This window comes from Alosa pseudoharengus, unplaced genomic scaffold (genome assembly GCF_046254945.1).
Source record: "Alosa pseudoharengus isolate Yale_2024_CS ecotype anadromous, Long Island Sound unplaced genomic scaffold, YU_APseudo_1.1 YU_APseudo_1.1_scf_4, whole genome shotgun sequence".
NCBI classification, from domain to species: Eukaryota; Metazoa; Chordata; class Actinopteri; order Clupeiformes; family Clupeidae; genus Alosa; species Alosa pseudoharengus.
Window position 1 is genome coordinate 33,391,637 of NW_027468774.1, and position 12,151 is coordinate 33,403,787.

Sequence of the window (12,151 nt, forward strand, 5' to 3'; positions counted from 1 at the left end):
ATTCCACTTGCAGACACTAGCTCAGTGTCAGGGAAATCCATAATAGTTGAATATAATTCTGGGAGTGCTGTACAAGACCTTGACCTACCTCGAACCCAGCAATCCAGTAGTGACTCCAACGTGTCATATAGTGTTGTAACTCTGGCCAGTGTCTACACGCAGAAAGCTGGAAAAGATATAACTCAAACTTACCTGGATGAACTAAGAGAAATAGCAAAGCGTAGCGGAAAAGGCTATGAAGAAGTCCTGAAAGAAATGTTAACAGAGATTAGTGAAACCATCACCACTACAGAGAACCTTGAGCCAGTCACTGTTCAAACAGCTGAAGTTGCACCTGACAACATCACAATCACAACTTCTTCCAACGCTGGTGCCATTGTCACTGTAGAACCACAGACACCTCAAAATGTTGTGCGTAACAGTTTAGTGCACACAATGCCCATAGGGAGAGCCCCAGTAACTCCATCTCTCTCTAACAGTGACCTGAATCCTTCCGACATTCAGAGAGTAGTAGTAGAGCATATTGTACGCAACAATGACTCAATGGCTCATGGCCATCTACCACTCAGACTGCGAACCTTTTCTGGTAGGACACCCCGTCCGTCTAATGAGGTTGACTATGACACCTGGCATGCCAGCGTAGAACTGCTCTTACAAGACCCAGCCGTGTCTGATCTTCAAAGAGTGCGGAAAATCTGTGACAGTGTATACCCACCAGCTTCTGATATTATCAAATCAGTTAGCACAGGATCTCCACCAGGAGATTATGTCAAATTATTAGATTCAGCCTTCTCCACCATGGAAGATGGTGATGAGTTATTCGCCAAATTCATGGGCACTTTCCAGAACACTGGTGAAAAGCCATCAGTTTACCTACAGCGACTTCAAGTGGCTTTGACCCTCACCGTGAAGCGTGACGGAGTGCCACCTGCTGATGTGAATAAGCATCTCTTAAGACAATTCTGCCGGGGATGCTGGGATGACGCACTTATTACAGAACTGCAATTAGAACAGCAAAAACAAGACCCACCACCATTCACAGAGCTGCTGACATTGTTACGCACTAAAGAGAACAAAAATTACTCTAAAGCCACACGAATGAAACAGCACCTAGGTGCTAATAAGCAACATGCTACAATAAATTCCCAGATATCATGCTCTTGCCAACAAGAAGAGGTTACCCAGCTTAGCTCAGTCACTGTTCAGTTGACAAAGCAAGTTGCAGAACTCCAGAGCCAGCTTGCCACACTGGCTGATAAAAAGCAGACATCCAAAGCAAAGACAACCAGTGGTGTCAAACCACAAAAAGATAATCAGAACTCAAAAGCTGAAGCAGAACCTAAATCTAAAGCTACAAACAAGCAACAGGCTGTCCAGCCTAGACCATGGTATTGCTTTAAATGCGGCGAAGATGGACATATCGCAAAATCCTGCAGTAGTGAACCTAATCCTGCATTAGTGGCTGACAAGAAGAGACAATTACAGAGACGACAGAGTGAATGGGAGTCCCATGATGGTCACAACTCTTTAAACTAGAAGAAGTTCCTGTTGCGGGACGAACAGGGACTGGACTTAGGAAAGAACGTCCCACATGTCAAAATCTAATCCTACATGACAAAACAAGATACAGATCACACACAACAAACGTACCCAAGGGGTTGGTTGGCACAAAGTGTACCACCCAGATAAGAATAGCTGGAAGAAAATGCACCTGTTTATTAGACACAGGATCACAGGTCACGACTATTCCCGAATCCTACTACAACCAATACTTCAAAGCAGCCCATCTATTCATTGAACAATTTATTGAATGTTGAGGGAGCTAATGGTCAAGCTGTCCCGTATCTGGGATATGTGGAAGTCACCATTACATTCCCAAAAGACTTTGTAGGAGTAGACATGGAAGTGCCAACCTTAGCATTGATTGTTCCAGACCTTCCCTCACAGTCTAATATCTTAGTTGGCATGAACACATTAGATGTGCTATACAAAGACTATTCCAAAATACGAAATGTCCAGCATATTCCCCTGAAGTTTGGCTACAGAGATGTATTGAAAATCTTGCAGATACGTCAGCAACAGTTTACTGAGGGAAACATTGGTCTTGCAAGACTACCTGGCAAAGACCCCAAAGTAATTCCAGCTGGACAGAGTATGGTCTTATGTGCGTCTGTCACAGTCAAAGAGCTGCACACTGACAAATGGGCTATTCTTGAACATCCAACATCTCCTTTGCCCGGAGGACTGATTGTAAAGACATGCATGGTCACTATTGAAAACAAACAGCATTCTCACTTACCTGTAGTGATAACCAATACAGCAGATCATGATGTTGCAATTCCCCCAAGATGCATAGTAGCCCAATTGAATGCAGTGCAGTCTGTGCTTCCCAAAGAAACGCCCCTTACAGCCTCCAGCGATGTTAGTAGCATGGCTGCAAGTCCAGAATTCAACTTCAGTGATTCCCCGATTACTCCTGAATGGAAGGAAAGATTAACACAGAAATTGCAGAAAATGCGTGATGTGTTTTCCCAACACCGCTTGGACTTTGGATGCACTGACAAAGTAAAGCACAGAATTAACTTGACTGATGAGACCCCATTCAAACACCGATGTCGACCCATACACCCTGAAGATCGAGAAGGTGTTCGAAAGCATCTCCAGGAGTTGCTAGACACCAGAGTTATAAGAGAATCTGAATCTCCCTTCTCATCGCCAATTGTCGTGGTACGGAAAAAGAATGGAGACATTAGATTGTGCATAGACTACCGTAAGTTAAATCTGAGAACAGTGAAAGACGCGTATGCTCTTCCGAATCTTGAGGACACTTTCATGGCTTTGACAGGATCAAAATGGTTTTCCGTTCTTGACCTAAAATCTGGTTATTACCAGATAGAGGTTGAAGAGGCTGACAAGCCGAAGACCGCCTTTGTGTGCCCGTTTGGATTCTATGAATTCAACCGAATGCCACAGGGAGTCACAAACGCGCCGAGCACCTTTCAACGCATCATGGAGAAATGCATGGCAGGTCTGAATCTGAAGGAAGTTCTTGTCTTTCTAGATGACATCATCATTTTCTCTAGAGACCTAAAAGAACATGAGGAAAGATTGTTTAGAGTCCTGAATAGGCTAAGGGATTATGGCCTGAAACTAGCGCCAGAGAAATGTGTCTTTGCACAGACCTCTGTGAAGTATCTAGGTCACATAGTATCTCACGAGGGAGTCAAAACGGACCCAGACAAGATAGCCGCTGTTAAAACTTGGCCTGTACCGACAAACCTGAAAGAACTCAAGTCTTTTCTTGGATTCATTGGCTATTACAGGCGGTTTATAAAAGATTTTTCCCGCAAAATTAAGCCGCTCAATGAATTAACATCTGGATATCCACCCACCAGGAAAGGCTTGAATGTAAAGCACATTGGTCAATACCACAATCCAAGAGAGGCATTTGGTAGCAGGTGGACGATAGCATGTCAACAGGCGTTTGAGCTAATAATTAGAGTATAATTATAAATATAATTACTTACATCTGCTCCAGTCTTAGCATTTGCTAACCCCCAGTTGCCTTATACCGTTCATACAGATGCCAGCACTACTGGTTTAGGGGCCGCCCTTTACCAAGAACAAGATGGCTGCCTGAGAGTTGTAGCCTATGCAAGTAGGGGACTCTCTCGTAGCGAATCAAGATACCCAGCCCATAAACTCGAGTTCTTAGCCCTTAAATGGGCAGTTACTGAAAAATTCCATGATTATCTATATGGAAGTTCTTTTACAGTAGTTACAGACAGCAATCCTCTAACATATGTGCTGTCCACTGCTAGACTAGACGCAACCAGTTACAGGTACTCTATCCACATATAACTTCAAGTTAATGTATAGAGCAGGAAAACAGAATAACGATGCCGACGGATTGTCGAGACGATCACATGGAGAGCTTTATGACGACCTCACATCCCAGAAAGAGCGTGAGCGTATACAAAAGTTCAGTGAAAGTCATCTGTGCGATGATGAAGTCACCTCTGATGTTGTCCGAGCCATTTGTGAAAGCCGCCTCATCCAGATGTCTGCACCTGCTGCAGAGTCAGCTACTGCGTTTGTTGGCTCTTTGACAATGGATACCGATGCCATACCAGACAGTTTTGTGAATGAAGATCAGTGTGGAGGATTACCTGTCATTTCCCACCTGTCTAATTTCGACCTTGAGGAGTTGCAAATGGCAGATCCCTGTATAAGAGAAGTCATTAGACAGATGAAAACTGGAGAGAAAACATCTCGTTCAGTGAGAGAAGCCATTCCAAAGTTACCTCTTCTGCTTAGGGAACTGGATCGCTTAGTCCTACAAGATGAAGTTCTTTACAGAAAGCGAACAACAGGAGGTCAGATTACTTACCAGCTTGTTTTGCCAGAACAGCTTCAAAGTGATGTACTGAAGAGTTTACATGATGACTTCGGTCACATGGGTATAGATCGCACTCTAGATTTAGTGAGGAGGCGATTCTATTGGCCCAAAATGGCTATAGATGTCGAACACAAAGTCAAGACATGTGGACGGTGTGTAAGAAGAAAAGCCTTACCTGAGAAAGCAGCTCCACTTGTGAATATTACCACCTCCAGACCCTTACAGCTTGTCTGCATGGATTTCCTCTCAGTAGAGCCAGATCAGAGTAACACTAAGGACATATTAGTGATAACGGACCACTTCACCAAATATGCCTTAGCGATTCCTACACCCAATCAAACGGCCAAGACTGTTGCGAAAAGCCTTTGGGAACACTTGATCTGTCATTATGGCTATCCAGAACGTCTACACAGCGACCAAGGCCCTGACTTTGAGTCCCGGTTGATAAAAGAACTATGTGAAATTGCTGGAATTCAAAAAGTTCGAACAACACCTTACCATCCCAGAGGAAACCCAGTAGAAAGATTTAATAAAACACTCTTGAGCATGCTGGGTACCCTGGAGAACAAAAGCAAAAGTCGCTGGCGAGAGTTTGTGAAACCGCTTGTACACGCGTACAACTGTACAAAAAACGACACAACTGGGTTTAGTCCATATGAACTCATGTTTGGCTGTGAACCAAGGCTGCCAGTAGACCTAGCTTTTGGACTACCCTTGAGAGACAAAGAACATACATCACATTCACAGTACGTGCAGAATCTGAAATCAAATCTTGAGGAAAGCTTCAAAATTGCAGCTGAACATTCAAAGAAAATGGCAGGACAGAACAAAACCAGATACGACAAACATGTGACTGCCTCACAGTTGAGAGAAGGAGACCATGTGTTAGTGAGGAACCTACGCTTGCGTGGGAAACACAAACTCGCTGACAAATGGGAGCAAACCATCTACGTGGTAGTTAGCCAGGCTGGTGATCTCCCTGTCTATAAAGTGTGTCCTGAGAACCAATCTGGACCAATGCGAACACTACATAGAGATCTACTTCTGCCTTGTAGTCTTCCCCCTGAAGAAGATGAACCAGTTGAATCAGTTCCTGTCCGAACTCGTAGAACTAGAAGAAATTGTAAAGATGTAACCTCAGTGGAAGAAGAGGGAATGTCATCTGACTCCGAAGATGATGTGCCTTACTTCTTCAGACCCTATGATTTTGAGATTGAACCTGTTAAAGAGAAAGAACCATGTACAGAATGGATTGACCAGAGAAATATGGAGCCTAACTCCAGTCCTGCTCAACCAGACATGATCAGTCAAACCAGGGAGGAGGTTTTGGAACCTCAGAGAAATGAGAGTGACTTACCTGTGAACACTTTTGCTGCTGAGAGTGACTTGCCTTTGACCGCTGAAGAGTCCACTGGAGAGACTAACTCACCTGTCAGTTCAGAAGCGAAACCTGTGGAAGAAAATCAATCTAAAGATATGTCCAGTCAGAATATCTTACGTGAGGACAGAAATCTAGAACCTACCTCAGTCTTGGAAGAGAGGATGAGAGAAAATCAAGAGACACAAGAACAGTTGACTAGTACAGATAGAGCACCTGATCAGACCTGTGAACAAGAAGAACCTGCACTAAGAAGGTCTTCCAGACACAGAGAACCACCTAGGAAGCTGACTTACCCTGAATTTGGGAATCCATTAGTGACTATAGTTAAGTCCCTTTTTCAAGGTCTAAGTACAGCCATTGTACAATCACTCCCAGATTTAGCTAACCCAGAGTATCTCAGTCCTATAATAGCACAGCCTATTAGCATGCAAAGGGACTTGCATATATTCAGAGGGGGAGGGTGTAACCCAGGTTTACAAACTAACCTATAAGAACCCAAACTAAGATAAATAATAATAAACATCAAAACAGTGTTTAGTTTATCGATTTATATTTTATTGAAAGAAATGACAACAGAAAATATGCATTGCAGATGTTTGAAGTGAAGTGAATAAAAATGAACTCTATAGCTTTAAAATAGTATAGCTTTAATGAGTAGGAAAATGTTAGAGCTCCCTCTACAGGATGTAGTGAGAGAAAACAGGGAATCGAAACTTCACTAAGAATTCATCAGTCCAGAAAAGAAAGAGAACGAAGACGGAGGGAAAAAGAAGCGCTGAGAAAACGATAGAGAGTGAGAACATTAAAATAAACCAATTGCGACTAAACGACTTGGTTAAAGTCAGTTTAGGTCAAGATTTAAAGTATTATACTTTCAGATACCGTTTGTGTGAAACGAAACGTGCTGTTTAAAGTTACAGCCTTTTATGTTTTTTTGTCTAATTGAGTGCTAGCTCCCAGAGTATAGCCTGCATCGTCATTGACTAGCAGCATATCTGTTTTGAGATTTTTCTTTTGAATTTCATCAGTTATTACAACGTCAGTTTTCAGAAAAGACTTTATTGAAGATTTACCTTTCTCAGTTTGATTGAACGACACAAACTTTTATTGCTTTGAACTGAATGCTTCGTCGGACATGGACAACACATGTAACGACAACGACAAGATGGCGAGCCTACCCAACGAGACAAGATGGATTCTACTACACACAGAGGATTAGCCCCACTGGAAGCGTAACGTTAACTAACTTTCTCTTTTTCCAGTTTCTCCATTTCTACAATAAGTAAGACTTTTCAGTTCCTTGGATAAGACAGAAAAAGACTGTGATAGAAAACCGAACCTAACGAACTGAGAATTTGATTGCTACTTGAAAGATTGCTTTGTAAATGTGAACTTGCTTGTATTTCTGTTACTGATGTTGAATTGCTCCACATGTTCTATGTGGATTTGAATGTGCATTTGGATTTGAGGGTTGAACTGAGGTTTAAATCAATCCAATAACTTGACTTTAAAACTAAACTTTAATAGAGAATTTAGCTTACAGTAAAATATTCAATTAGTTTTTCTACAAAATAGGAAATTAAAAGACAAATAGTTTTCTTTAAATAGGAATGAAACTAGAAACAAATAGGAAGGAAATAGAAATTCAACAGTGTTAAAGTGAACTTATGCTGATTGAAAATTTAACTGAAACAGAAAGGTTTTGATTGACTGATTATCTTCTGAGCTTTTGTACCTATGTATATAATTTTCATTTAACTAAAATTCAAAACTTGCTTTAACCGTGTGTGCTTGTGTTTTACTCTCTCCTGAAAAATACCATGGATCTTCTGATGGCCCAGATTTGAAGTTAGTCTATTGTGTGACAATCAGTTGCACATTTAATGTAAACAAGTGTTACACACTGAAGGTACAGTCTCCGCGATAGGCAAAGCCTCAGAGGGGCTCTCAATAGAAGTGGAGCGGCAGGGAATATTCAGACAAGACGTAATACATTGAGGGCTCCATGATTTTAACTCCCCATTTCTCCAGGATATCACTGGATCATGCAGTTGTAGCCAGGGGTAGCCAAGCACAAGTTGATCGCATGGAGAATGGATGACTAAGAGTTGCATAGTTTCTTGATGTAAAGCACCAATCTTTAAAGTCAAGGGTATAGTCTGATGAGTTACCCATCCGGAGCCCATGGGCCGCCCATCCAGTGTATATACAGTCAACGGCGGTTCAATTTTCTGCAAAGGGAATCCATTCTTTTCCGCTAGTGTGGCATCAATGAAGTTACCGGCAGCTCCGGAGTCGATTAACGCTGGAAGAGAGACAGTGCGATCATGGTAGAACAGTTGAGCAGGAAGAGTTAGTTGTTTATGGGAAACATTATATAAAACAGTAACTCTTACCCCGGTACCCATATTTGGAGTAGGAGGATTCCTGGGCCGTGTAGGACAATTGCGAACTTGGTGTCCCGCTTCTCCACAGTACATACACAGACGCTGTTGGATGCGCCTCTGTCTTTCCTCCCGAGAAAGAGGTACTCGCCCAAGTTGCATAGGCTCCGGAGTTGAGAGAGGCTCCGGCTCAGGACTAAAAACAGATGCTGCAGAGGGAGCGAAGGCCCCAATAGGCTGTCGTTCACGCAACAGGTTATCGATAGAAATGGACATACGGATGTAACGACTGAGTTGCCTCACGTCAGCACGACAGGCCAATTCAGCTTGTAAATCCGGTCTCAGTCCGCGTCGATACATGGTCAACAGCGCAGCGTCGCCCCATCCACTTCCTGCTGCTAACGTTCTGAAATCCAGAGCGTATGCAGCTGCAGATCGTCGCCCTTGCCGAATTTCACACAAGAGATTGCCTACATCACGGCCAGCTGCAGGATGATCAAAAACTTCTTCAAAAAGACCATAAAAATCAGACTCATTTGTTAAAACGTCATTGTGTTGATGCCATAAAGAGGTTGCCCAATCCAGCGCACGACCAGACAAAAGGGACAGCACAAAGTGTACTTTATCCACCTCCGTTGGAAACCTTTCGCGATAATGCGTTAGGTACAGAGAGCATTGCATGAGAAAACCCTTGCATCTTTCTGGGTTTCCGTCATATTTCTCTGGCAGAGCAATTACAGAAGGGGGCTGGTGGCCTGGACTTACGGGTGGTGGAGTTCCCGGAGGCAGAAGGTGAGTCCGCATAAGATCCACCAGTTCCTGCAATGTCTGTTCCGCAGTAGACGGCGGTCCCTGACGAGAAGCTGCTGAGTCTGAATTTTGCATGGTGAGGTATTCTGTAACGAATGAACCTCAGACTCAAATGCAGCGAGCAAGTTTGTTTTAATAAAGTTCAGGCAGCAGGTCACAAGTCCGATAAACAATCCGATAAACAATCCAATAAACAATCCAAGGGAGAATCCAAAAGAGTAATCCGAAAGAGTAATCCGAGGTCAGGCAAACAGGTCAAAAACGAGAGTTCAGAATTCGATAGTATGCTATACAGGCTTAGTAGAGTCACAAACAACAATACCTCACGTTGGTGTGAGGTGCTTCAACTGAATATAAAGGGTGAGGTTAATTAGTGATTATTCCCAGGTGTAGCTAAAACTCCGGGGAAGCTGTGCAGGGCTGAAGTGGGCGTGTCTGTTGTGAACGTGCAGCCTGCACTGTCTCAGGTCTTACACCGATACAGGGGGGAATGGCTCTGCACTCAATTGGATAGACCTAACCAACAGGGTTGGGTAGTAACGGATTACATGTAATCTGGATTACGTAATCAGATTACAAAAATCAGTAATCAGCCCAGATTACAATAAAAAAAATGTGTAATCAGATTACAGTTACATTGTTGGGGATTACCTGATTACATTTTATCATGCAAACAATGCAACTTTTTTATGATAGCCTAGCTATCTTTTAATTTGACAAGCAGTTCATTCAGATGTTCACTTTTTAGACTTTTTTAAGATATATTTAAGAACAAAATGATTCATACCCCTGGCAAATATTAATTTTCTCTTGACCAATATGTTTGTTCTTACTTAAAATGACACTTGCACATGCCAAATGGTTGCAAGACATTGTGGTAAAAACATGGAATAAAAAAAAACTGTATTTATCTTTTTTAACATTTTTATGAAAAATAGCATGTTCAAAATTATCCATACCCTTTTTAAACAATCACTGGAAACATCTTTATTTACCACCACAGCTCTCAAAATGGTTCATATAATACCCACCAAGCCTCTTCATGTCTCCACAATGAGAGTAGACTGCACTTTTTTTAGCAGCAATCTGGGTTTTGAGGCAGGAACGCTTATTTGCCATCACTTTGGCCTTGTGCTCACTTTTTTGACGGATTGAGGTCCGCTCTAAAATGTTGATATTCGGCCTTTGGGCTTGCCGGTTCGACTTTACTAATTCAAGGATTGGGATAAATGCAGAGACCAAATGTCCCTCACGGGATCAAAAGATATACTTACTAACTTATATACTATTGGGGCAGGTGTCTCGGCACACTGCCTGTTCTTTTCCTCCTAATCTTAATGTAGCCTCTTGTTTTAGTGTTACCGTTTACTTTGAGAAAGTCAACCAGTCCCCCTGGTTGAAAAACATCCCAAAATAATACTTTTCTCACCCCCACAATTGAAATGGACATGGTGTCATTTGGGTTTAATGCTTCCCTTTGTTATGCCAATCTCAGGCCATGTCCCTGGGTCAAAAAAATCCAGCGAAAGCTAAATTCTTTGTCCAGGTGTGCCCTTATAAAGGTTAAGCTGAGTTGTGCATGTTTGGAGAAGAGTGGAGAAAAATAAAATGAGAATTCTTTTATAAATTCTGTGGTGGTGTCTTTTACTTAATGGGCATATTTATTGAAGTAATCTAAAAGTAATCCTAAAGTAATCAGATTACGTTACATGTTTTTGGTAATCCAACTGATTACGTTACTGATTACACAAAATTGCCATGTAATTTGTAATGGATTACATTTCAAAGTAATTTGACCCAACCCTGCTAACCAATCAGAGCAACGAAATGGCTTACCATGAGATGTAGGGAGAACACACGAACCATCCACTCCACAAATGCCAAACATTGTTTTCTGGTCTTTTGTAAAAGTTATTGTGCCGTCAATATCTCCTACAACACTAATTAGGGAAATCTAAGAGATACGTAGTAGGGTAGGCTATTGGAAAAAAACTGATAAGCTGAAAAGCCTATATCCCCTCCGTTTTTTAAAATAATTCTGTTGAACACTGATATGCTACAAACATGTTATAAACAGCTGGGAAAGGCTGTCGCAAATCCCTCGAACAGGTGGTCAATCAGAGATTTCAAACGAACGAGGGAACAACATGTCACAATGCAACACGCTGTTTTCCCTTGATGAAAGTGAAACCATGAGTTTTCCCACATCTCAACTTTGGCCAAAGTTTTCAGAAATAATTGTTTTCAGTGATAAAACCTAATTGAAATAATATGCATTTTCCATATGGGGTCTTAAAAGCCATCTGTCTCCGCATTTTTGTTGCAAACATAATCAACCTAAGCTCATTACGTGATAGACGAGGCGCTGTTGCTCACTTGTCCATCATCGTAAAGCCCGATTTGATCCGCCAGATTTCGGGCGAGCATAGTTGCTCCACAACGGAGCAATGCCAGACCGAACTTCCCGACCTCAAATGTTGTGGGCGGGACTAAGTTCGGCTGGCACCCAGGCTAGGTCACTGATGACCTTCTCACCTCTTAGGGAAATTAAAGAAAATAGAATACAAATGTATTCAATGGCATACTATAGTGAATTTAACAACATATTTTTTTATTCCCTATAGCAGCAATTTTGTAAAATCAAATTGAAATGAAAATTAAATTGTCACTTGTGTTACCATCACTACCACCAGTGACAATTTACAGCACCATTAACATAAAGTAAAACCAGTGACTCATAGAAATTACATGTAAAACTTTAAATAAATGTGCAGTTGAAAAAAAAGATTAAGCTGTCAATTATGTGCATTCTTACAGCAAATTACTTCAGTAATAATATGGTCTTAGTTTAAATGTGAAAAACAAAAATATATCTTTTTGGACATTTTGCCATGCAAAAATGGACATTTCTGTAGAATGACCCAGCAGCCTACATAGCATGCAGTCAACTATTTTTGGGTCTGTGTTGACAGTGATTTCATTGTTTGGTATGACAGAAGAGTAAGCTATGCATGCATTCAATGGTCTAATCATGAAACAACTGTTCCTATTTCCAGAGGAAAACACCCCTTTAAGAATAGGCTTAATGAGAGCATGCACTGTCCGTCTGATGAAGGGCTAACACCTGAAACGTTAGGCTACATAGTGGCGGACTTACTTCACTTATTTAGCATGTCT